Raw genomic sequence first — 25,776 nt, forward strand, 5'->3', positions numbered from 1 at the left:
AATTGTCTATTATTTTGCTCTGTTATTGGAAAACATCTCCACTGACTCAACTAATCTCTCTACACTGCTTGAATTAAAAGAGAGATACTTTGAGGTGTGGGTGTGAATATATATATATATATATATATATATATACACACACATATATATAGTAATAAAGGAAGTACCTTATGTAACTAGAAACATTAAAACATCCCACTCAGTATGCAGATACCAATCCAATTTGGAAAGGGTTGATTATGTTATCTTGCTTCCACCACCATCCATGTTAAGTATTTAATTGTTCTGTCTTGAACATTATTCACACTTTGTGAGATGTGCTCTCCATTTTATTTTGTGCTTTAGTCACACACTTGTTTTCAGATTTAAGTCCAAAATTCATGCAGAAATTCAAAATCAAAAAAGTAAACCTCCTCATGTCTAACAATGTCACTTATATATTAGCTCTTTCCATTTTCTTCTGATATCACTCTGCTGACTCCTTTTTAACTTCTCTAGGAGGTATTTTGCTCGGAAGACTAGTTGCTCTGAAGATCTAGTCAACATGTTCCCTAAAATGTATGAAATTGCTAATATTTCTGGTCTCTTACTTATGCCATCCTTTCTTAAGAGCATGAACATAGGAGTGTTCATATGAACATGACCTTTCCATGTCAGGCCATAGATCCATCTAGTTCAATATCCTTCTCCTGTAGTAGCACACAGTGGATATGTAGGAAATAGGAAAAGAACAAAAAGCGTAATAATAACTTATCGGTTTACTCTCCAGTATTTTTAACTTGTGACTTCTCTGGGATTTTATTTCTGTGGTACTCTTGATAGCTTTTCATTCTGCTAGCTTGTTTCTTCAGTATTTGATGGAAGTTTACCCAGGTACTTGGTTTTATCACAATGAATGCCTCTGTTAACCTCAGAGCTGATGCTGCTACAGTATCACCACAGGATTGTCTGTGCTGGTATTCTCTTTTCAACAGTAGTTTTATGAACACATCAAAGACCCCCACACCAAACAGCAGGTCAACTGCATAGGCTTCTTCCCCTAACTAAGTACTTGTCCAGTCTCTGACTGTTTTCAGCTTAGATGAATTTATGACCCCAAAGTGGACTTATATTTAATAACTCTTACTGTGTTGCTCTCCCAAATAGTTGTCCAGTATCCATTTGTTTAACTATATGTTTTCTGAAAAAAATAAAATAAAATTCCTTTTGTGTCTTGATACACACTTTATACTTTCATAGGGAGAAACAACAGAAAATGGTCAATTCCTGTTATTTTTTTTCTATAACACTTGTTATTTTTTAGATTTCAGTTATTTTGCCCTCCTCTGTTTCTTTTGCAGAATTCTAGCCCATTTGGTCATGTCCCATGCGAATCTGTTCCATGTCTTTCATCATTTCGGCTACTGTGCTGTAAACTTTCTTTTGTTCTTTTATATCCTTTTAAAATGTGTCACAGTATTCAAGTGGGAATGTCAGGAACTTAAGAGTATGTCAATGTTTTTGTTTTCTATTCTTTCTCTTATAATCCCTAATCCTGGTGTTTTTCTGACTGCTCTAAAGTTGTTTTTATAGTTATCTACTATAACTTCACAAAACCTCTCTCCGCAGCTTTTCCCCCTTTTACAAAATTTATTTTTCTGTATTATTTTCAACTTCCTGCAGACTGTCCCATTCTGCTTAAATGTTCCCATCCCTTTATGCAGTGCAACTGTTTACTGAAACTCATTACTACAAAAGTAAAAAATAAGAGCACAAAAGATTAATAGCAGAATAAGATTTACAAATTTCACATGACCTAGAAATTCCGAGATAGTTTCAAGCAAGTGAGGCTAAAAAAATTACAAGATTCTTGGGCTGCTGAAGAAACCGGCATTCCTTCTTACACAAGTGCAAAGATAGGTAACAAGAAACTCTTGGAGAATCAGTGTAAGCCAAGCTTACAGAGCTTTAAAGTTGTGTGCTCCAGGGCCACCAGGCCCCTCACTGTGCACCAGGCAGAAGGATGGTCTCAGATACATCCTCTAAGCAGGGCTGACGAGCTTTCTGGGCTTCCCACTCCACTGGAAGCCTTGACAAATTTGTCTTTTTGCCAAGGATTTTCTGAAAAAACAATATCTTGTAAAATTCCTGACCAGTCTTATTATTCAGCCCACTAAGCATAAAATAAAATGTAGGAGGTGGCCATTAACTCTCAGGGAAGCCTGGCATTTTTATTTATTTTTTAATTATTATTATTCAAAACAGCAAAAAGCAGTAGTATTCAAATGGACTGTAGCTGCATCTGCAGCAAATGTCAGTATAGAAATGTGGCTGGTAGTCATTTCAAAGTACAGAAAGCATTATGACTGACTGTAGGAAGGCAATATAATTTGACACTTAAAAATAATATCTCATTATAAAATCATAAGAATTGTCAATAGCAGCGCAATGACTCACCGAGGCAGGTAACTCATTATCATGACCTAAATATAAAGGAAGTAGGATTGGCTCTGTTGAAGAGAAAAGATTAATACATCCTAAGGGAGGAAAACTACCAGCAGCTAAATTTGAGGAGGTCTATAGAGAAACATATATATTTTTAACTGTTAAGCTGTTTTGTTATTTTCCATGGAATAATAAAGCCTAACCATAGGAAAGGCATGAATTTTGGACTCTGCCTTGTTTTTAGTGAATCCTGGGAAACATGCCTGCTCACACAGTGTTACTAATAATAATGTAAATTATTAAAGCTGACAGAATTTTTATAGCTAATGCATGTGCTCTGTGCACTCTGCAGTTTCTTCAGCTTGGGCAATGAATAAATACCAATCAGTTTCTGTTTCTGTTCACGCACCAGCACAATGCTGATATATGTGTAACAAAATTGCAGGAAAATCTTAAAATGCAAAGAAGAAAAGGTGAAAAATAGGCAAATAATCTCTTGGGTTTAAATTAAATTTTCTGTTGACAGCACATTCTTGTAATATTCCTTTCTTTAATGGAAAATATAAATATCTAAATAATACAAAATTTAAATGTGTCCAGTGGCTTTCATAATCTCATTATTAAGATTGACATCACTCCTCATATGTTCCTAATAAGCAAAAATGCATTTTTGTTTGTATATAGGCGAAAGCTCTATTTTTAAACTGAGATCTTAAGTTCCAGATAGATTTATAAAACCAAGTGATAAAATGGCTTGCCTTTGAGCTCAAAAGGAAAGGAATTAGCAGATACAAAACCGTGTCAAAAATTTCTGTATCTTACTAATTTTTGAATGCTTAAATCCTGTTTATATGCACAGACAATAGAACAACTTTAGAAATAAATATTGAGCATTCTGGTCTTGCGATTTAGGTGTTAACTTTCTCTAGAAAAATTAATATAATAGCATTTGGCTGCTGACATTGATTCTAATGGAATCATCTGGCGAGGGTAAGTGTAAATTTGTAGGAGTGTTAGGCAACAGAAAATATAGAGCTGGACTTTGACTGTTGTGGTCAAGAGAATTTTTTAATAGATTTCTCAAATTCTCCTTTATCACATTTTGCTGGATATTTCTAGTTCTATATAAGGGATATTGCAAATCAGGTTGTGGTATATTCATACAGGCTTTATCCATATGCATATACATACTTATTTGTAAGTTTGGTGCAGAAAGAAATGCCACAGATTTATTTTTGGACTACGGTAATAGGAGTTGGAATTGCTTTTGTATGTTGAACAGTTTTCCTCAACAACTACAGACCATGCCTTATCCTCCATTACTCTTTTTGCAAAAGATGACCATATTCAGAGATTCTCTGACTGCTTTATTCCTTGTTACTCTCTGCCTGCTTTTGGGGTATGAATAGCTATCATTGAAGTACGATTTTTTTCTTATATCCTGCCAAGGGAGGTCTCTACTGTGCACAGCAATGTGGCGTCGATTTAAAAGAATTCTTCCCTGCAGGAAGCAATAACATAGAAATGATTAAAACAAAACCTGAAATGTCACCTTAGACTAATAAAATTCCATCATCAAGCAACACAGAGTTGACACTTCTGTAAGACCCTTTAAATCTCAGATTAAGGAGAGAAAATTAAACTTGAACTGGGGAGGAAACAAAAGCAGCTCTCTTCTGTGACAAGAGTTGAGTACAGTATGTTGATTATTCTCAGACAAGCTGATCTCACAGACAGTGACCCTCTCTCAGTGTAAAGAACAGCTAACAACATTCCTTTAGAAGGCTGGCAATGTTATCTATTGGAGTGAAAAAAAAAAGCAGATATAGACATGAAAGCAAGAAGAATTACAGTTAGATTTCAATTTGAACTGTCTGAAGAGCTTCACCTTTCAGATTGTAATGAACTAGTGTGTTCATCATCTTAAAAAATGAAATATCTGTCTGTCGTGTAACTGATCTGTAGCGTCTCTCCCACGTCGCCTCTATAGGGACATAGCTGCGGAACTGTCTTACTAGCTCAACCTAGTGTTATTCTCATCCAGTTTCCCATCTCTGGGAGTGGGCAGTGCAGATTGCTTCAGTGTAAAGTATAAAAATTCTGCACAGATGGCAATTATAAAATAACCTGTGCATAGGGGAGTTTTCTTTTAAATTCATCTAATTATATATCAAGGCCTGCTTGGAAACTCAGGGGTTTGTAGCGTTTTAATTCATACCACTAAAGTTATAGTTTTAAGCCACTTTGGATGTTCACAGTATTGACAAACATCCTGTCATCCCCACATTTAAATCTAGGTAAGCTCCTACCCTTGGTGGTACCTCACAGTGGTGAATATCACAGACCAGCTGCTTTTTTTTGGGAAGGGCATCAGTGCTTATAGAGGTTCTGTGGTGTCAGTGCAGCACAGATGTGAGAGCACAGCTCTGGGGAATCATTTCTGAGCTGCAGCTTTCTTGGATAAGGGTTTTAAGTTTCCTATAGAGACACTTCTGCATTGCTGAAAACCACTACATTGGGCTATGCAAGGGTGAAAAAAATATATATATTTATAGCATTTAGGCCAAATCCTGAGGTTGGGATCTTCAGCTGTTTTTAGGATCACATGGAAATGGGGACTTCAACTCAGATAGTCCCTGCACACTCCAGCATTTTTCGCTCAGCTGCGTGTGAGAGTTTAGACGTAATTTTGCCTTGGGCACGAAGCCAGTCCCTGCAACACTGAGAGAAGTGATAGTTCAGGGCTGCTCTTTTACTTCTTTTCATCACTGCTGAGTGTTGTTTTACTTTCCTCATTTCAGAAAGAAACCGATCATCCAATGTGTGGGCTGTCAGCAGCTCCCTCGCTCTCCCATTTTTTCTGCAGTACAGCCTGGAGGGGACTGCCAGCACTGCACAGCCTTTCCGCATCCCGGCTGCTGTGCCCCCAGCTGCCCACCCCCCTTTGCCTGCAGTGCATACCATAAATCCCCCCCCCGGCAGACACACCATTGCACAGGGTGCAGATGCTAAGGCAGCAGCTGAAATCAGAGAGATCTAGCAGTCTACTTCGTACAAGGAGAGGTTTTACCCTATTGCCCTATTGGATCAGGTCACCAAAAAAAAAAAAAAATACATCCAGCATTTTGCTGTAAGCAACAACTAATACTTGATGTTTTAAATGAAGCTGAAAGAACCTAACAATGTAACTGGAGAATTAGGTGTGGCATAAGAAAAGGGTTTATTTTAGCTTCTCTTCGGGCCCATAAAATAAAAGCATAGTTAATTCTTTTATAGATTGCAGAGCCATTGGTCCCTTCTGTCTGTAGTTGGACTTGGGAACAATTCAGGTCTGGGAAAAGACACGATGAGAGAGAATACATGTGCAATTCAGACTTGCTGAAAATGTCTTTTCTATCTTTTTATCTGAATCTACAGACAGGTTGGAATTACACTAGCCAAGCTACCAAAACTTATTGAATTACATGCTACTCAAACCAGCACACTGTGCTGTTAACGTTGTTTTGTTATGTTTTATTGCTTATTGCAGGGCCACTGGTATGGAACACCATGTGTTCAGATAAAGCTCTCATGAAGCACCAATTTGTTGAGACAGTGGAATGCTGATAAGGATGTACAAATTAAGATAGCTTTAATGGGTTATAAGAGCACTGTCCATCCTACAGCTGTTCTTAGAAACTGATAGTGATTTCCATGTTCTAGTGATCATGTAATTTTAAAAACAGGGATGTTTGATGATTTTTATTGGCTGTGATAATTTTGCTTGAATTATATATGCTGGTGATAATGAGACTAAAATGTTCTCCATGTTTAATTTCATTTCATTTTCAAGATTTAAAAAGTACCCAAACTATGGGTAATACATTTTTATATGAAATTTTTGGTTATGCAGTGTTTCAGGAGGTCTTCTTAGTGCATGCTGAATCTCATCCCCAGTAAGCTGTTCATTGTTGTTAGGCTGCTGGATATCTTTTCAAAGGAAACACAAAATCCAGAACTGATAGTATTTTGTAGACATAAGGATATCCATGATGTCACAAGAACTGCATTTTAAAAAGAAACAGCTCTTCAGTGAAGAAAGATTTTCCAGCTCCTTTGTTCTTAGAAAAGTCAGGCTATGCAGATCTATTCCTTTGTTGGCAGAGTTGTTTTCAAACGCTATTTTATCCAAAAGGATGAACTGGGATTCAAAAATTTCTTCAGCCACCATGACTAAAATATAGCGTTAGCAATTTTTTTTTAAGTGGATTTTTTTCAGTCAGTCATATAGGACCATGTATTTATCAAATGTACAAGAAGTATTTGAAGGAGGTTTTGATTGATTCTGGGGACTGCAGTGGAAACCTCTCATGTTTGTGTCTGGCTTAATACAGACAAAGCTAATTAGGAGAATGCTCTTTTGGTTTGCTGTGCAGAAATTAGCTTCATTTCAGTGGAGGCAAAATCTTGGGTCCTTTATTTAAAAATAGGTATTGCAGACATTCCATGGAGGAAAGCTCTTTGAAATGTCTCCTTGGGTACATGCAGTTCCCTGCGTTTGTTCTTAGCAGTAGGGCATAATTAGATTTCAAATCAGTGGATCACATGACTACCCTCAAACAAGGCTAGGCTAGGGTGAGTCAGTAGGCAAGTGAGTTAATTTCCTCTTTTGAGATCTTAATTTCAGACCCTACCTCTTTTTTAAGCATATGTGTCTGTGATATATGTGTGCCTTGAATGTTTGTACATATCTGTACTCATCTCTCAATTAACAAAATAGATAGTCAGTTGACCTAAAGTCCTTGGCAGGATGACATAGCCTCTGTAAATGTCATTATTTGTCTGGAACCCCACATTGCAAGCAAGTATCCGAGGAACTGGTCTTAGGAGCTTTAAGGCATGATTATTCTATGAAATAGAAAATGGTAACAAAGACACTCATCTTCCCTTTTCATTACCTCTTCCTAGAAGCAATTCTGTTTTATTTGCATGGCACAACATTCAAGTTGTTGAATCCTAGTCTCTCCAGACCCTCTCAAAGGACTGGTAATGATTTCAGACCCTCTGTGTAAACATCTATTGCACAGTATAATTCTGCACTTTCTCAGCTCCACCATTTTTCCTATTTCTGCAGCACTAGTAAGAACTTAAAAAGTGAAGAGATTAAATTAGGGATAGAGGAAATCACAACATGCTTCTCTCTTTAACTTAGAAACAGGTGATCTATATATTACTCAACTGAACCCGGGATAAGGCGACTTTAAAAACTCCTTGAAAATTACAGTAAATAATGCAATAGCGAGTCATGGAGAGTGACTGTGGCTTAGATCCACAAAACTAGGTAGATACCTTACTCCTACTTTAGGAATTAAAGATATGATTACAATGAAGTATTTTCACCTCAGTCCTTTCCATCACCAAGTACCTATGCTTATGCATAACTGATGTATGAGAAACTATGTATGAGTGAGGGGGAGTCTGGATGTAGCTTTTAACAGGGACGAGAAGAATAGAGATCTTGTAGAAATTGAACAGGACTGCATTTCTTTCTCTTCTAAAAACTTATGGAGTATAATGAACCTCTTGTGGAAGGAAAGTGTTTTTCTAACGATTTTACTGGGGCCATCATTTTCTCCTTAGAACCTAATTAAAAATGATTTCTTTTAGATAGTGGTTTGGGGTTATCTTGTAGGACATATAAAAGTCACTTGTAAGGTCTCTAGAAATTAAATTCTTTAGATTTTTATCCCTAGGCTCTGCAAAAACTATTTCTAGGCCTCTGAATAGTTTATTAACATCAAAACCACTGTGTACATTTCATTGTATTGCATAACAGGCTATTGTTTAGTAAATACTATTGGCAGAGTTTTTGGAATGGATAAGGAGATGAAGAAAAAAAATGAATAAAAGCAATATTAAGAAGGCAATAAAAAGAAAACATGGCTTCTAATTAAATTTAATTTTAAATTAATTTTCTCTGGCAAGCCCTGTGTATTTTATCATTGCCTACTCCTTAAGTTATAGATATATCAGATGGTCAAAGGAATAATTAACCATAAATCAATGTTTCTATTTCATTCATAATTACAAAAGAGCATTTTTCATGTTTAGTTTGCTGGGGTGCAACCTTTACAGTTGTGTGGTTTTTTTTAGCACCACATGAGTCAATGGCACTAATGAGCCAGATATGGCTGTAGTAATTAACTGAGATGAGCTTTTTTTTTTTTGCCCCCCCCCCCCCCTTTTTTTTGCAACCCAACCCTTTATAGAGAGAGACTGTATAACTATGCTCTTGAGTCAGGAAGCTACTCTGCTGAGTTTCAAGATCAAATCAGCTTCAGCTCAGACTGTGTAATGACCCCCCCCCCCCCAGCATCTTTCAGCAGCGGGGTATAAATTTATAGTCTTCAGTATCACAGCACAAAAGTTCTGCTACATGTATTGCAGGAATAACTCCATTAACTGTTAATGCAAAAAGAGTTGCAGCTATTGGCAAATGCAGCGCACACCACTCAGCTTCACTGTGAGTGTACATGTAGGGTAAAATAATCCCTAACCTGCTTACAGAAGACAAGTTTTAATTCTACTTGAATGTATTTATTCACTACTGTACCCAGCTTGCAGAAAAAAATGTATGACAATGTTTTAATTATATGGGGATGATGTATTTTACAATTGCAAACTAAAACTTGAGTTATATTTTATTTGCCCTTCAAGTGCTCATTCTCCAGTCACCCAGATAGGAAGCAGAGACCACACCAGGTGATTTGGCAGACCAGTTGTCCAGTTCATACCGTATTTCGAAGCTCAGGGTCATGCTAGTTCTCAGTGATAGAATTAAAACATGTATATCAGACTAATGCTAAGCCAATCCCATTTTCCCGTTGCTTATTATAACCTTTTATGTCTCTGCATCTGCATCACAACACCGACAATCCGTATGGTAACATTATGTATTGAAAAACCATGAGCGAGGCATTAGGAATATGGGAGTGTTCTTAGCAGACAGGGCAGTATATGAAGTATCATCTGTTCAATCTCTAATTCCTTTCTACATCACCATTGGCTTTAATTCTTTCCATAGATCCAAATATATGTTACCTAGACTATGCTTTTAGGACTCCCTCTAACTATTGGTGAATCTGTAGCTTTGTAAAGTTCTTTGACTAATGTGAAAAGGAGAAGATGGGCTTTTAGCATCCAGTTCTCCTGAACTGAAGCAAAACTTAAATTATTGTTCTATTCTCTTGTCATCAGAAATGCTTGCCCCTACTAATCTGGTCAGAGATACTCCAGTACACTTGCATTTGAGACATCAGCTACAGATCAATCCTATAGCTTGACAGTGTATGATTGGTGGGAAAAAATAACACCATTTTAACATTTAAAAAAAAAAAATGCACTTTTTGCTGACTTTGTAGATTTCACTGAAGTCTGCACATAGTTAGATTTCAAATTTTATTATTATTAGATAATCACACAAGTAGATTTTATACTAAAATTTTTATTCTGCCTCTTGATAATTGCAAAAAGAAATGGACTGTGGAGTTAACAAAATTTTGTATAATTCTAGAGTCTCATGCTAGTCTCAAGTCTCTGTCAAAAAAAAAAAAAAACCAACACAAAAGAAAAAGAATAAGTAAAGCTTTTATTCATTGCAGGTCTATTTGGTATTTGATGAGGAAAAAAATGTTACAAACCTTTCATCTAATATTATTCATTTGTCCATGGAGTTGCTCTAGTTATAAAATATGTATATATGTGCACAAGTCTTCAATTTCTACATGCAATGCTTATGCTATGCTACATACAGTGCTGATGTTTTTTCATGTAAGTTTAACTCTTGAAAACTGATGATTTGCATTGCTCAGGTACAACAGATATCATACTACACGTAGGCATGTGTAGAGCAAAAACGAAATCCCTAAAAGAATGATTTGTTTGGGCAAAAGCCATTTTTATGTCCAGAAAACCTGGAATTCTGCCCTTTTAAGTGAGTATGAATAATTTTCTTCCTACTCAAACATTTTGAGTTGCACTGTAAGCTGTAGCAAATTGCCCTTTTAAATACATTTTGGAAAATAAATTTCAGACCTTCAATCAGCTTTAGAACAATCTTGAAGTGCAATCTCTTTGCAAAGCCTTTTTGCAGTTTCCAGATTTTGCAACCAGCTGCTTTGAGTAACAAGAAAAAATTTATTAGCTTACACTTGCCTTTGTATGAATAAGAAAGGAATCAAACATCAAAGAATATGGGTGCTGTTTTCTAATACAGTCCTGATCGTTTCACAAACTTTGTTCTAACTCAGATGAAGTGCAGTCAGGCCTCATTAAGATCAAACATTCAAGATAATGGAAGTCTGTGATCTTCTGCATTATACTTTGTTAACTTGTGTTTAAGATGGATCTGTAACTTTAAAGAGAACGGAGAGATTTCTGCATATTGCATAAGAGAATGTGATATTGGTAAGGTGTATGGCATTTGCCCAAGGGGACAAATGACAAGCAGCAATGTAATAGAAACATGTAGAAGCAATCATCCCAATTTCTCTTTCGAAATCCTCTTAATCACTTCATTGGTAAATGGCATGACTTACCTTTGAGTGAACTAACTGGGCAAATAGGGAAGACAGAGTGATTCATTTGATATCTGTGGTTCAAAACAACTGAGCATTTACTACCTGATTGTGTAAGTAAGCTTAAGGTGGATTTAATATTATCTAGAAGACATTATTGGTTAGAAAAAAAAAGTGAACTTGAACTGGGGGCCTTTCAATGTTATCTTGAATTTGTAAGTTACTTATGGTATGGCTTTGGCAAGTCATAATTCATCAGCAGAGGAGTAAAAAAAAAAATGAAAATTAAAAAAAAAATTCATCACTTAATGACTTAATATCTTCATTCCAGAGAGAAGACTCTCACCATGAGTATCAAACACTGAATTCCTCAGAACCATCATCCACACCTCCTAGAAACATCCCTTTGTTGTTTTTTTGTGACACAAATCCAGTAGTCATTCTAAAGAACAGAGACACAAAAAGTTGCAGGTGGATTTTTTTGACCCTGTTGTTGATTGAGTTCAAGCATTTTTGAGAAATATTAATTCAATAATTTTATATGAATATAATGAATATATTCATGAATATATGTATTTATATGAACATAATGAATATGTGTGTGTATATATATATATATACACAACTATAATAAATAATTACCAGACATATTTAAAACCTAATCTTCATTCTTGTATGTGACAATACAGGCATACCATTAACAGTGAACAAAGAGATGAGGAATATCCTTTTTTTACTGCGTTTTTTTTTTTAATTATTATTTATTTATTAAATGTGAGTGAGTTTGCCCTCCGTTGCTTTTTACCAGTGCTTGGATAGAAATGCAGGATCAGGGGTTTGAGAAACTATCTAAATGGATGCAGTGAGCCAGATCCTGTGCCAGTGAAGCTACACTGATTTATACAAGCTGTGGATCTGGCCTGTGAATTTTATTTTTGACAGCAAACAGTATTACAGCACAGTCAGGACTTTCTACAGGCATTCTTCATGCTATAGAGTGCTGTTTCAGCATCCATAACTGTAATTTTGTGTTGAATGACCTGGTCTTCCTGCACTGAATTGAACTGGAAGCTTCCTCTTAAATGAATGTCCCAAGAAAACAAAATTCAGTGCGGATTCAGAAGATGGAAGTGGTAGTATTTGGTGGTGGTGGTGGTGGTGGTTGTTCGTTTTGTTTGCTTTTTTTTGTTGGTGTTTTTTTTTGTTGTTTGTTTTGTTTTGTTTTGTTTTTCAGGGACAGGGGGAGGTCACCGTAGCTGAAGTACAAAATCTGGATCATTGAAATTATTGATGTCATTGATGATTGTGCCAGCAGGGAATGGGCAGAGTGGCATATCCAATGACCATCATTAAGTCCCAAAGTCTTCACAAGGCCTCTCCCTCGCGTAGTGCACAAAAATGTCTGGGAGAAAGGAAAAAGCGAATGCCCAAACTGATCACTAATGATCTCTTTGGCGTTTGTATCCACCTATAAACCTTATGTTCACAATATTTAGAGAGAAATTAAGTAAAAGCATTTTTGTTGTAAATGGAGTCAGCCATTATTCCTTGCAGTTTGCAGGGGAGGTACAGCAAATCCATGTTCAAAATCCTTGAATCGATAATCTGAGAAACAGAGTTTCAAGAAGAGGACAGTAGTAGCCCCATACCAACTTCCAGGTGCACTGTCTGCTGTGGCTGCATTGTCTGTTCAGCAATCACTAATGAAATTATTCCTCTCACTCCCTAGTATGTTCTTACTTTGCCTTTCAGTAAAAATTGGGAGATAAAGAATAGCAGTGAAGAGCAATTGAATTTAGACTAGTAAGTGCCTTTCTCACTCGTAAGTACTGCTTGTTAAATTTCATTTTGAAAAATGAAGCTGTATTTAGTGTAAATGTGAGGAATCCTGGTGAGAAGAAAAACACCCCAAACCATTAAAAGGAAAAAAAAAAGTTCTTTTTGCTGCTATATAATTTTAAAATGACTTAGCAATTTGTACTGCACTTCAGGAAAAAAAAATGCTGACAACTTGGACACCAGACTGCAGGTAAATGAAATTTTAGAAGGAGGATTTTTACTCTTTAAAAAGGAAGAATGAAGTTTGTAAGTTCCTGGCAGACCCTTAATTAAATTGGAAGGTGTCTTGCTATGGTACCTTAATATATTAAGGAGAAACTATTAAGGCTGTTTTGGTGACTGCAGTGTACTGCAGTCATGCAGGTTACATTGCTGGGCTGCTTTGTGGAATAGCAGCAAGCTTTACCCCCTTAAACAGCATTAAAGAATGATGTTAAGATTGTAATATAGCTTTGCTGTCTTGTACTTGTGGTTACCTACAGAGAAGACTTTAAATCCCAGTATATGCCACTGAGCATTAAGTTGGTGCCTGTTGTAAGAAAAGAAGCATCAGCGGCCGAAAGCAGTCTAATCAGCAGATTTTGAATTTTTATAGATCTTACCAAATTATGCCTACTCTTTTGCAGTATTTGTCTTCACTTTTAAGATGATTGAAGATAATTCATGGCTAACTCTTTCCCAAGAAATCTGTCATGTCCTGGCTTACTCAAGACAGATGTCAGGAATAAGAGTGACTGCCTATCACATCCTTCTGCAAATACTGATAGATTATCGGTATGCATGTGTTACTGTTGACTAAAGGTTGTGGAATAATAGTCTCCTCATGCTGGAAACCTAGTTTTCTGTCTATGCTGAAAAAAGATCTGTTATATCTGCCGAACAAGACAGAGAGCTATGAGAAGCTATTTTAACAATTCTGTAAAAGCTGATTGTTCTTCCAAGCTAATCCTACAGCAGTGCTCTAGTGCTGTACTAACACAAATACTCTAACATGATACAAGTGAATGAAAAAATCCCAAGTCAAGCCTTCTTTCCAAAAAGCAGTTTCCAAAGCAGTATGGAATTTTACCCTGGTGCTGTAGGTCAAATTTGAACATAGATATATACCCCACATTTAAAAAGTTTGTCTTCTTTTGAATTGAAGGTAGCAGTCTTCAGTATTTCCTAATATAACATGGTGTACTGTAAAAAAGCCTCTATGTTTCTCTCCAGAAATAGCTGGATTTAAGTGGAGGATAAGGTAATTCTAATATACCATATATGTTGTTTGTCAGTGTAGGATTTAAAGCTCACAGGCGAACTTCTAGATAAAAGTCGGTGTATATCTGTAAGCTATTACCATCTATTTGTCAATGTAAAGCCTCCTAAATCCTATGTACACCCAGACATAATACATTATAAAGGTTGGAGATAAGGACCTCTCTTGATTCATCACAGGCTATATCTGCTGTTTTCAGTTCATAGCCACCATTGCAACCCTGTATTTTATGGTAGTAAGGAACAAAAAGAGAAAAAGAAGAGATGATTATTTTGAAAAAGAGAGGTTTTTGTTTGTTTGTTTTAAGAACTAAAACTAAATCCAGTCTTAATTAACATTCTTTGAGCATTTCAGCAATCAGAAAACAGATCTCCCTTATTTGCATACTTTAAAAAAGCATTTGTCTTATCTTTACCATTTGAAGCCTATTTTATAAAAGCTACATTTTCTTAGCGATTGGCTGTCTAAACCTTCTGATAGTTTAGAAGAATGCATCAGTCTAATTTAAAGGGTAACAAGACACACAAACTTCAGATAGAATAAAAATCATTCTGGTTTCATTGACTTGAATAGAGCAATGCCAGTTTATCCTATCTGAGAATTAGACCAAATTCAATTCTATAGAATTATATAGACCAATTTCTATAGAATTATAGAGATAAATATTGCCTTCACATTTCTGGAATGGAAAGAATTATAAAGAAAAGAAATAATAGGAATGTTCTGTATATATACAACTTGTGCTTTTTTTCCTCCTCAGAGCCATAGAGGAGCCTACATATTGAAAAAAAAAAATCTCCATCATCTACTCTCTCGTAGTGATAGCTCAGGTTTAGATCTATGGCTGCAGTATTAGAGGAAGTTCTTAAATCTGTTCATGCTCCTTATCCGTGATACCAAGCAGCTCCTCTATCTTCATTGAGATCCTTCTGAGACTTAGATCCCAGTCCAGAAATCAGGGCTAGTAAAAGAGATTTCTGTGCTTCTGTGAAGTTCCACCGTGAAATGTAACTTCCTGTAGTGTTCACTGGTTCTAGCTGCTGGTATTATGTCTTGTCAGGTCTTGAGCTTTCTATGGACAGCAGTATGAGTAAAGAAATGAAGATGTTTTTCCCAAGATATTTGAATCCAGGGTTTCAAATCATTCTTGCAGATCAAGGTCAGATATTGGCAGCCAATTGCTTGGTAATAGCCACCATTAGTCACGCTTGCACAAGCGGTTATAGTCAGAAACACCAAATAAATAGGAAAAGATACTCTACATTTACTTATGTAAGCTTCCAGACTAAATGGCCTACTATCTGATGTAGGTCTGTAAGCAAAACTGTGCTGGGAATATATACACTGTACAGTGTCAGTATTTCAGTGCAATGTTAGCATGTACATTTCTTAGCGCTTATATTTATCATTGTTCTTAGCAGCCCACAACCACATGGAACTGGCATGAAATATTTTGGTAATAGAGTGCCTGATGATGCCACAAGTCTTCTTCTGCATGCTTCAGGGAAGGTCTGCATTATCAATGAATTTATTTTCTTGAAATACTTATGACCACTACTAATGGTTGTCTGAAGATATTTAGTGTGCTTATCCTTATGCATCCATGGTACAGTAGGGAGTATAGATGAGAATCCAGGATATAGGTCTCAGCCAGAGAGATCTGGATGCATTAGTACTTTTATCATTCAATTTTATTTTTGATGTGCTCAGCCTGGATCAGTAGCTAATTTTTTATTTTTATTTCCTAATAGGAAACATAATTTTTAGAAATAATTTTGGGCTATATTTTACAAAGCATATTAGGTATACCTATGCATAAACAAATACAAATATTTGTATGCAAACGTCATTGGCTGCCCATGTTTTGATACTATCTTTAACTACATGACCGGATCACATTTGTCTTATAGAAACCCTGTGTCTCTCAATGTAAAGAATGAAAAAGCACCCTGAATTTAGTACTTGGGTGCTTATCGATAACGTTGCATTTTTGTTACTATTACTTACTACCATAAAGGTGCCAGTTGCTTCAAAGCTGCCTTGAGGATGTCTGTAAAACTTTCAATGACCACAGTATAGGTATATCCCTTGCATGGAACATTTCATCTGCAAATGGTTAAAAATTTACATTAAGAAACAGAAAACAGCATTTCACAATGGTAGATATTGGACATCCTTAATAATAGATGGTATCATTGCTGTCTGTAATAAATACATGTGTACTGCCATATAAGTCAGCATAAAAATGGAAAGGGTTACTACAGACATATTTATATCCTCAAATAACATCAGCTATCAAATTTATTCTGGTTTGAACAGATAATTTTGAAATTTGTTTCAAACCTTGGATTCACTCTCTTTCTTTACATTTTTAAAGTAGCAGCATAATTGCTTGGGATCTTTGAGGAATCCAATGTGTTAATATCTTGACATTTTATAATATTAAATTACTTTTGTTTCATAGTACTCTGTCACACACGTGAACTCTGTCTTTTTAGCTAGCTCAGTCACTACTTACTTTATGTGACAGTTTTAATTAAATGAAAATTAAATTTCCATCTCCCTAAAAACTATCCTAAAAGAAAGACATCAAAGTCTGAGTGCTCACATCAGCAGTAATGTGCAGTTGACTCGGTATACCAAATTCTTATTCACATATGAGATGGAGTCCTGACTGCTGAAATCAAAGACAAAACTCCCATTGATTTCTGTAGGAGTCAGTTTTTACTATGACTTTCTCTCATAGATCTTGTTAAAGTGGTCAACCCATGAATTTAGAATACTGCATCAGCACTTCAGAATCTGAATTGGTGAACAAGCAGGCAGCACTTCTGTTACTGGAAATTTTATCATGTTGGTTGACTAGAAGCAGATAAACAGCACTACAGTGAAACTTATCATTTATTTAAGAAATATACGCCAACCTTCATAGTTCTGCTATGAATTTCACATTTATGTAATAATACATTGAATTTTGCCAATGATTTCAATAAGCAGCCTATAAGCAGTCTACTCAGAGAAGATATTCCATCACATATACATGTATTCCTGGGTTTAAAGAGCAAGTCTTCGTGAAAATATGAAGTAACCTATTATTTTTTCTATAAGACTTAGCACAGTATAAACAGAGAGGAGGGTGTCAGTCTCTTTTCTCAGGTGACAAGTGAAAGGACACAAGGCAATGGCCTCAAGTTGTGCCAGGGAAGGTTTAGATTGGATATCATGGAGAATGTCTTCACAGAAAAGGTGCTCAGGCATTGGAACAGGCTGCCAGGGAGGTGATGCAGTCCCCGTCCCTGGGGATATTTAAGAGATGTGGGGATGTGGTGCTTAGGGACATTGTTTAGCAGTGGACTTGGTAGTGTTAGGTGGATAGTTGGAATTGAGGATCTTCAAGGTCTTTTGCACCCTAAATGATTCTATAATTCTAATATGCAGATGAAAATGTCAAATTTAGGATATTTAATGCATTTCTGGAAGGTGTGCAAATACTATGGTAAGAATAATACAGGAATCTATAGAATAGGACTGAATATTTTTTACTATTTAATCAAATTCAGATTTAAATGTCATAGCAAGTTGGTCTTCTAAAGCTTGAGCATCACACCCTTTAATATGTACATAAAGTCCATATTTGAATAGAAATGTGATTCTGGAGTTTTGGCTCCCAGTCCTGCCTCTGCTACTGACAACTTTCATTATAGCATATCCACTTAGTCTCCCGTGGACTGCTCTGAGCGGGATTCATCCACACTCCATTCAGATGCAGACTCTGTCTTTGTGCTTTTGGGGCTAGGTTGGAGCAGTGCTGTGAGGCATCTTAGCTTAGGGTCAGCAACAAAGAGTTACTGCATGGCTGTCATGTGGAGCAACATGCATTACATCTAGTCAGCATGGAGTGTGAATCTCATGTTTGCGAAGTATCACGTAGACACATGCTAAATTTTGCCAACTGATTTAATGCATTAATGCATCAGTTTCTTCAGTCATAAACTGGAATAATCTTATTTCTTTTTCAGAGGCATTGTGAGGATGTGTTTATGTGTGATGTTTTATTAAGACAATCCAGGCAACAATGCATTGTTGCCAAAGTTTCCAGTGTGTGCAAAGGGCCCTGTAGCCCCTACATTCATGCAACTCCCAAAAAACAGAAGTACCAGGTCAAAGTTTGTTGTTCAGATCTAGGAAAATGCTTGTAGGTAGTTGTTACAGTCCCCCCCGAGTCATCACATAGGTACACTCTTAATTTTATTTCACTAGCTGCCTCCTAAATTGAGTCAAAATATTTTCCCATTTGTAGTATTCAAAGGTGTACAAATAGTGTATGCAAGAGCACCTGTGACCTATTCATTGCTCAGCAGTGATAGATCTGGTAATAATGTGCTTGCTATTCTCACTGTGCTGCACTTTGGTAAAACCTAGGGTTTAACTGAAATACACCCTGACCTTGGTTTTGTTCATGGGGCTTAAAATGGACATAATTACTATAAATCTACTGAGGGATATTATGGCAAAATGTCATATTACTAATTTTGGCTACTCACACCCTTTTGAAAAAAGAAAAAAAAAAAAACTCTCAGTAAAAAACAATGCACTGCAGTTTCATAGAAGTTCTAAAACAAGTAATTTTCCAAAAAATTAACTTCTTATTATATTCTGTACCTATTTTTTTTCTCTCAAAATGCTATCACAGTATGATAATTGCATTGCCCCTAACAGTTTCATATTCCTTCATAATTAAATAAACAGCTTGTAAATTGCAGACCAGAAAATGCCTGTGTTTCACTCTTACCTTAAGGGGTTTCCATAGTTACCAAGGACAAGAAGTTTAACCATCATTTGCCAGACTCGAGGCTATTCACAGCCTTAACTTTTTATCTCCTGTCTCTCTTTCTCTTTGTCTCTTTGTTTATTAACAGAATGAGGGAGTAATTTGGACTCAGTTAGCCACTGCAAATGCAATGATGCAAAATGGACTCTGGTGCTTTAGTGTGTTATTAGCTGGGTATGTTTCTCCCAGAACATCTTTTAGAATAATGCATACTGGCAATACAGTCTATAGTTACCAAGGTTATGAAATACCTATCCAGCACTTCTCCAGCTTAACATCTGATAATTCGTATCTTAAAATAGGAAAGCACCTTTCTTAACACAGTATTACAGCATAGATGTATTTAGGCAGATATGTTTTAATTAATCCACAAAAAGCATTAGTGAAGATTTTGCATTGCTGCTTTAATATAGTTTCCTTTCATCCGTCAGTCTCCTCTGTTTTACACGTTACAAAATGCGTTTTGAAAAACTGCACTTGTTAAAGCCCAGACATGATTCTGTATGCCACTGATGTGGACAATCCTCTGATTTATTAATCTCAAAATAATCTTAATATTTTTCTAAATGACTTCAAATTTTACTGAGCATTCCTTTTGCCAATGTATAGAAGGTATTGCTGATTCACAACTGCACTGTATTTTTATCAGACTGAAAAATTTGTCTACTAGTTTATATTAGCTACTGAGGTCAGGAACTCAGCAAGGATCAAAGGATGATTTGTATTGCTAACAAAAATATTCACCATTTGCATATTCAATAAATTAATATGCATATTGTGATTTAGGAAAGGATGTTAAATCCTATCACTTTTGATTTTAAAATCTGAACTCTAATTTTATAACATTAGGATGAAACTTTCTTAAGGGTTAGTATATGCTCTTATACTCATTTCTATCTGTTGATCTTCGTTGTACTGGTTATATTTGCATATGCCTTGTTAGACTATGTGGTGGTCTGATCTGACATTTCCATCATCTCTGTATTATAGTTTGTGAGCAGGGAGAACATTTGGGTAGGAATCAGGGCTAAAGTCTTGGTTTCTATCAGTCTTTCAGTTTTTTGCCTTTGCATCTTTTAAAATGCACGGCATTTTATTAACCTATAGACCTAACCTCCCAATTTTTGCCTGATAGTTTAAAACCTTGTAGCATGTTTTTGGAAATGATGCTAATTTGTAGGATTTATTATTTCCTTGTAAAATTTGATAATATTCTACCTAACGAAAAGTAGTTTGTTTGAAATGAAGTATTACTGTAGTACCTTTAAATAGATGTCTTTAATCACTGCTAGTCTGTTAAAAACACGGAAGTACTACAGTGTTCCAAAATAATGACCCCAGTGTGACAGGAGTGAAGACTGCAGTGTTTTGGAGCACGGCTTTAGAGTATCATATAATTTTTTACTAAGGGTTGCTTTTACACTAATTTGTTCGTGGTTCGCAGATGCCTTCCAAAAAAGGGGAACTGTGATTTTGTTTTGATAATAAACCAAACACAGATTAAGAAATCATTCTTCCAATAATTATAGATATACTGCAGTTTAATAGTGGTTCACTGAGGTATTTCTGGTATAAGAAATAACACACCTTCAGGTGAAATGCTGAAGGTGCTTGTATGACTTCTGTTTATATCATGTTTGGCACACGGGATGTAGTGACATGCTGCTGTAACTAATTAAAAGAATTTTGTTATCAGGGCTATTGCAAAATTTCTTCTGTACAGTTCTCTGGTTTCCCCCCAGATAAATATCTGTCTAGAAGAATATAGAAGATGAAAGCAAAATAGTATGTTCAGAGAAATGGTGTTTTATCAACTGAATTAGTGAAGAAGAGCAAAATGGGACTTGAATAACCCAAGGGGTTGGTGATGTGGTAGAAAACCTTTTTACCTTTATGTAATTGGTTTGAATTGAGCCCAAGTCAATACAGAATGAAAGTTCCTAATGTCTACATGGGGTCTCAAGAAAATGAATCCAAATTAACTTTGAAAAGGGACTAGCTAAACTGCATTACATTCTTTTATGGACACTCTTAATTGAAATTACAGTGGCCTTGATTCAATTTAGCTTAAATTAAATTCTAAATAAGAGTGTCCACACAAAGATTTAATGCAATATAATTAACCCACTTTAAAAGTTAATTCCAATTAAATTTCTAGAATGTTTCTGGGTGGACTATTACCAAGCTCTATTCTGATGGCTTTTATGAAAGAATTTAAGCTCTTTCATAGTGGACAGTTCATAGATTGCTTCCATTCACACAACTGTGAGTAGTCTGAACAGAGAGATTTTATCCTTTCCACCCTTTGGGTGACATCCAGGCAAAGTACAATGATCAATAAAGAAAATAAAAAATTACTCTAAATAAAAATAGTATGTCCTAAAGAAATACCCATTCATATTGCCTATAAATTAGCAAATGTTTTCAGTTGTACTGAAGATACAAAGTACAAGTCAAGCTTGGGAGTAAAAGAAGATATATAAATAAAGGCGCATGCCAAACTGATTTAATTTAAAACTCTGTGAAATCTCTTTATTTCCAGCTAAAATGTGAATATTCCTGCCTGGACCAATGTGCGCTAAAAATCTCATTTTAAAAATATCTATTTCATGTTCATTTCTGTTGCCTGAAGTTAAGGAGAAAATTAAAAATCTTAGGAAGAGGAAACAATGAAATCATGGTGGAAAATGAGGGGTAAGAAATAAAGATGTTTTCTATATAACAAAATGAAAGAAGAGAAGTAAAAGGCAGACTGGATCAAACTCATCCTTGATTGAACTCCCCTGAAATGAATGGTGATTTAGGAGGATCGAATGTGTCCAATTGCATTTAGGTCTTTCAGGTCAGTGTCTTAGTGATTCAGCTGAGTCTTAGAGGATGTTCAGAAGAAAACTGGAATGCATCCATGGTACAGCAATATCCCCCCTGCATCCTACACTTACATGCTTCAAGGGGCCATAGGAAATCCTGACGATATCTGAGAGGAAAGCAGTGAAACATGCAAAGAGGAGCATAGTTTGCATTGTGAGTGTCTTGATTTATTTGGTCTCATGTGTAATCAGTTTGCATCGCAGGGCTGCTTCTTTGGCCTCCACTGTATTTAACTAAAAATAAAATAAAAAACAAATAGATAAAAGCTGCTGGGCTTTGAAACCTCCCAGGTTTTTAGGCATTATTGCAATGGCTCCCTAAACTGTTATTGAGACTTTTAAAGTCCTATAGCAGTGGAAAGGGAAAAGAGATTTTTTAAGAATGGAGGAAAAGATGCACAGCTATATAGTTGCAGTGGTAAAAAAAAAAAAATAAGGCTAGGAAGAAAAGACATGAGATCTGCTTTAGCCCAGTCTATTTACTGATTTTGTGTCGTTAGTATTGTAATGCTCAGTAAAGAACATAGCATGTTTTCCTCTGTTGGCAGCAAAGACAATGAAGAAAAAAAAAATGGTGTCGTTTTACTGTATGTGGACAGGGAACGGCATGAAAACTGTTTGTACTTGTATTGAACTGAGGAGCACTAGTCCTCTGGGGTTCGTCCAGGTGGAAAGGAATTTCAGGACAGAAAAGGCAGGAAGGAGGACAGGAGGATATGGTGAGTGAATTCGTAACAACGTGTTTTCATCAGCCCAACCCTTCACAGCCATATGGGGACAAACATCTGAGGCTGCAGAAGCATTTGCAGAGCAGATGTTGGTGGAGGATTTCTGACCCCAGTGGAGCTCCCTGCCCACAGTTCAGTCTCTGTTCAGGGATCGGAGTTTGCCCTTCTGTGTTTTAGCATTTTGTGCAGCTAAAACAGATTGTGTGCTTGTCTCCTAGTATCTACGCTGAAACTCTCTCAGCATTGCTGCCTCAAGGGGATCAGCCACACACTCAGAGCAGTCAGAATTCCTCAAAAGAGAAGCAAAAGAGTCACTTCTGCATAAGGTCATCCTGGGGTGTAGACCTATTTTATTACTGTACGCTGTGCTCTGTTCCATACAGAAACTATTTGCATGCTCCAGTGCTGATACTACTGGGAGAGACTTTCCAGCATAATAAGCTGCTTGATGCATCTAGCTCCTCTTCATATGCTTGGAAATCTGCCATTTAATTTGTAATTTTAGAGTGGCTTATTTTCTAAAAAGTGCAGATATCTTTGCAACGTGTTTTTCTTTCAATAAGCTTTTTAAAATAGTGTGGTGTACAGCATATATAACTGCTATATAAAGTGAACCAAAGGTGCCTTTTTTTAATGTAGCCACATATTTGTTAATTTAGTTATAAAAAGTGATCTGAATGCTCTCATCCAGAATATTTCTGGCATGAACCTAAGGGAGAGTTGTGAAGATTTAATTGTACTGTGATAATTTAATCACCTGATATCTGATGTTCTCATCATGTTTTCAATGCAGTGACATATAGCATCACATCTCATTCAATTTTAAGGCAGATATACAGCACCAACCGATGTGTATTAGATTATGTTGTGTCATAACCCATATACTGGGCTAATGCTACAGCCTTTGCACCACACTGCTTCACTGCTGAGACTGTTATTCATAGACCCACAGACTACGTAGAAAACTAAAGATGAGTTGCCAACAGCAACTAAACTGGAGTGATCCAGCCAGGGATCACTCAAACTTGGGAAAATTTCTTTGCCGCCTGCATACCTCATCAGACAGATTTTTGGGAAAGGTGTTGAAGTTCTTTTTTTTGTAATCAAAGTCCATCATTACAGGAAAATCCCTCAATAATCAGAGTGAGTGTAGTCACATTATACTGGTAAAGTAACAAAAAGTGATCAAAGAAGCATATCAGGCTTAAGACCTAATTAAAGAAATAAAAAAATAATAAAAAAAAGAACCACTGGTTCCACTACAATGCCCACATAAGGAAGACATCTCTGTGTACGCATGTTCAGCAAAGTTACGTTTCAATAGCATAACTGCTGCATCCTTCAAGTGGTCCCTAAGGAAAGCTGCACTGTATGTCTCTGTAGAGCCAGACTAGCTTTATCATTCCTTGCTTCATCTTCTGCATTGGAACTGAAGAGGGCAATGCTTTTTGCTCAAAGGAAAATGTGTAGTACATCAGGACTACGTATCAGGTAAGCTACAGAGAGGAGAACATGCATATCAGAAGTCTATTTGAGTAAAGACTTTCTGAGTTCTGTGGAAATAGAAAACAAAACAAATAGCTATATATATGTGTGCATGTGTGTCTCCATTACCATAAAGAAAATATACATTACTGCATAAACACAGTTTTATAATTGTATGGTGTCTGGAAAATGGATGGAACAGTAAGGATATTTTAAACAAATTTTAAATGTATTCAGCAGAGGGCACTAGTGTTATTGAATTGACCACAGAGTTGATATTTTGGTACTAGACAGACAAAAAAAAAAATGCTTAGAAGACAAAGAGTTGTCAAGATAGACTAAAGAAGCTGGTTGATGGTCTGTGTTCCATGTGTGGATTTATAAAGCTAAAACTTCATGTGTCTCTAGCATAATAGACAGATATTGAATAGCAAATTACTCTAGTACAGAGTTCCAGATGGGTCTTTATGTAAAGCCCATTAAAATATTTCCATAATGTTCTTCAAGGCTTTAAATGAATTTTCTACTGTGTTTTTGCACTGGCTATTTTTTTTTTCCCAGGGTATTTCCAGACTATTTATATTTGAAATGACTCTGATGTGAAATGACTGCACAAAGACTTCCTGAATACTTAAGCTCTGAGCTGTGGAAAGCTACCAGTATAAAAGAAAAGGACCTTTTTAAATACATTCCTACAGCACAAGAATTCTCACTGCAGTATATTAGCCTATTAGCCACATGCAAAGCTTGCAGGTTGGCAGTGAGGACTTGCAAGAAGCTGCCTGGCATAGCTTCTGCTGACCATGACAGCTTTTCATATCGTCAGATTCCCTGTACTTCAGTACAGTATTCATGTAAAATGTTTTTATCTTTCATTTATTTATTTATTTATTTATTTATTTTAACCTTGGAGCATATATGCATATAAGGGAAGATTTTCTGGATAAAGGGAGTGAATTAGGGAAATGGTGGGAGATGGTGGGAGCTAGAAGTTGGAACAGGAAGGAAGTGCCTTGCAGCGCTTGAAAGTTGCAGTTGAAATGATTGGCTTTATGGAGACTGGCAAAGCAACTGAAAGGAGTTTATGCATATGCTGGCTGATGTTGAGGATACTTACTCTCCCATGACCTTTGTTATGTTTGCTACACTTTCTTGTTCTACTAATCCCATCATTTTCCAGCTCCTTCAGGTTATTCAGGATACAGGAATGAGAGTGGAAAGTAGCAAAAAGAAAGTTAGAGAACCCATATGGTATGTTGCAAAGCTGGCCTGTAATGATGCATGGGTATGAGATAGGTTTATAGAACGTAAAAGATTGCTCTAGCTCTGCAAGCCACGTGCTCCCTGTGGTCTCCATGCCCCACCAGCCATACAAGGATAACTGGCAGCTCTGAAGCTTGACAGAGCAGAGTTCTCGTCTCAGTTACAGTGAAGACAATAACATTACACTAGTGTGATGGTAGAATAATTAGTTTGGTGTGCTTCTGCATCTGTTTTATTACTTGATAATGCATTTATTCAGTCTAAGTCATTAAGGAATAAGTTTTAAAAGACTTTTAAAAAATGAGGCAGGAAAAAAAAAAAGATAAATCTACCCAGTAAAACAAAACCAGAGACAAAAAAAAATGCTAATAGAGTCACATTAACTATCATATAAGGTGGTTAATAACTATTCAACAGCAAAATTCATGGATCATAGATCTTAACTAAGAAGTCTGAAATCAATATTGATCAATTCATAAATAAATATCCAATTTAATTCAAATGGGAAACAGGTCCTTTTCAA

General features: G+C 36.1%; 1 protein-coding gene across 20 annotated transcripts in view; it reads left to right on the plus strand.

Moving 5' to 3' along the window:
* LRRC4C (leucine rich repeat containing 4C) overlaps window positions 1–25,776 on the plus strand; it is a 741,859-nt gene that overhangs the window by 701,295 nt on the left and 14,788 nt on the right. The window contains exon 10 of one of the 20 annotated variants that reach the window (XM_066997161.1): window positions 15,498–15,585. The exons of 18 other annotated variants lie outside the window; for them this stretch is intronic. The gene's annotated coding sequence lies outside the window, so the exon portion shown is untranslated. Of the gene's footprint in view, window positions 1–15,497; window positions 15,586–19,835; window positions 22,497–25,776 lie in introns of those variants that run through there. One more of the 20 variants, XM_048045826.2, reaches the window with a different exon arrangement.

Source organism: Anser cygnoides, chromosome 5 (genome assembly GCF_040182565.1).
Source record: "Anser cygnoides isolate HZ-2024a breed goose chromosome 5, Taihu_goose_T2T_genome, whole genome shotgun sequence".
Taxonomy (NCBI): domain Eukaryota; kingdom Metazoa; phylum Chordata; class Aves; order Anseriformes; family Anatidae; genus Anser; species Anser cygnoides.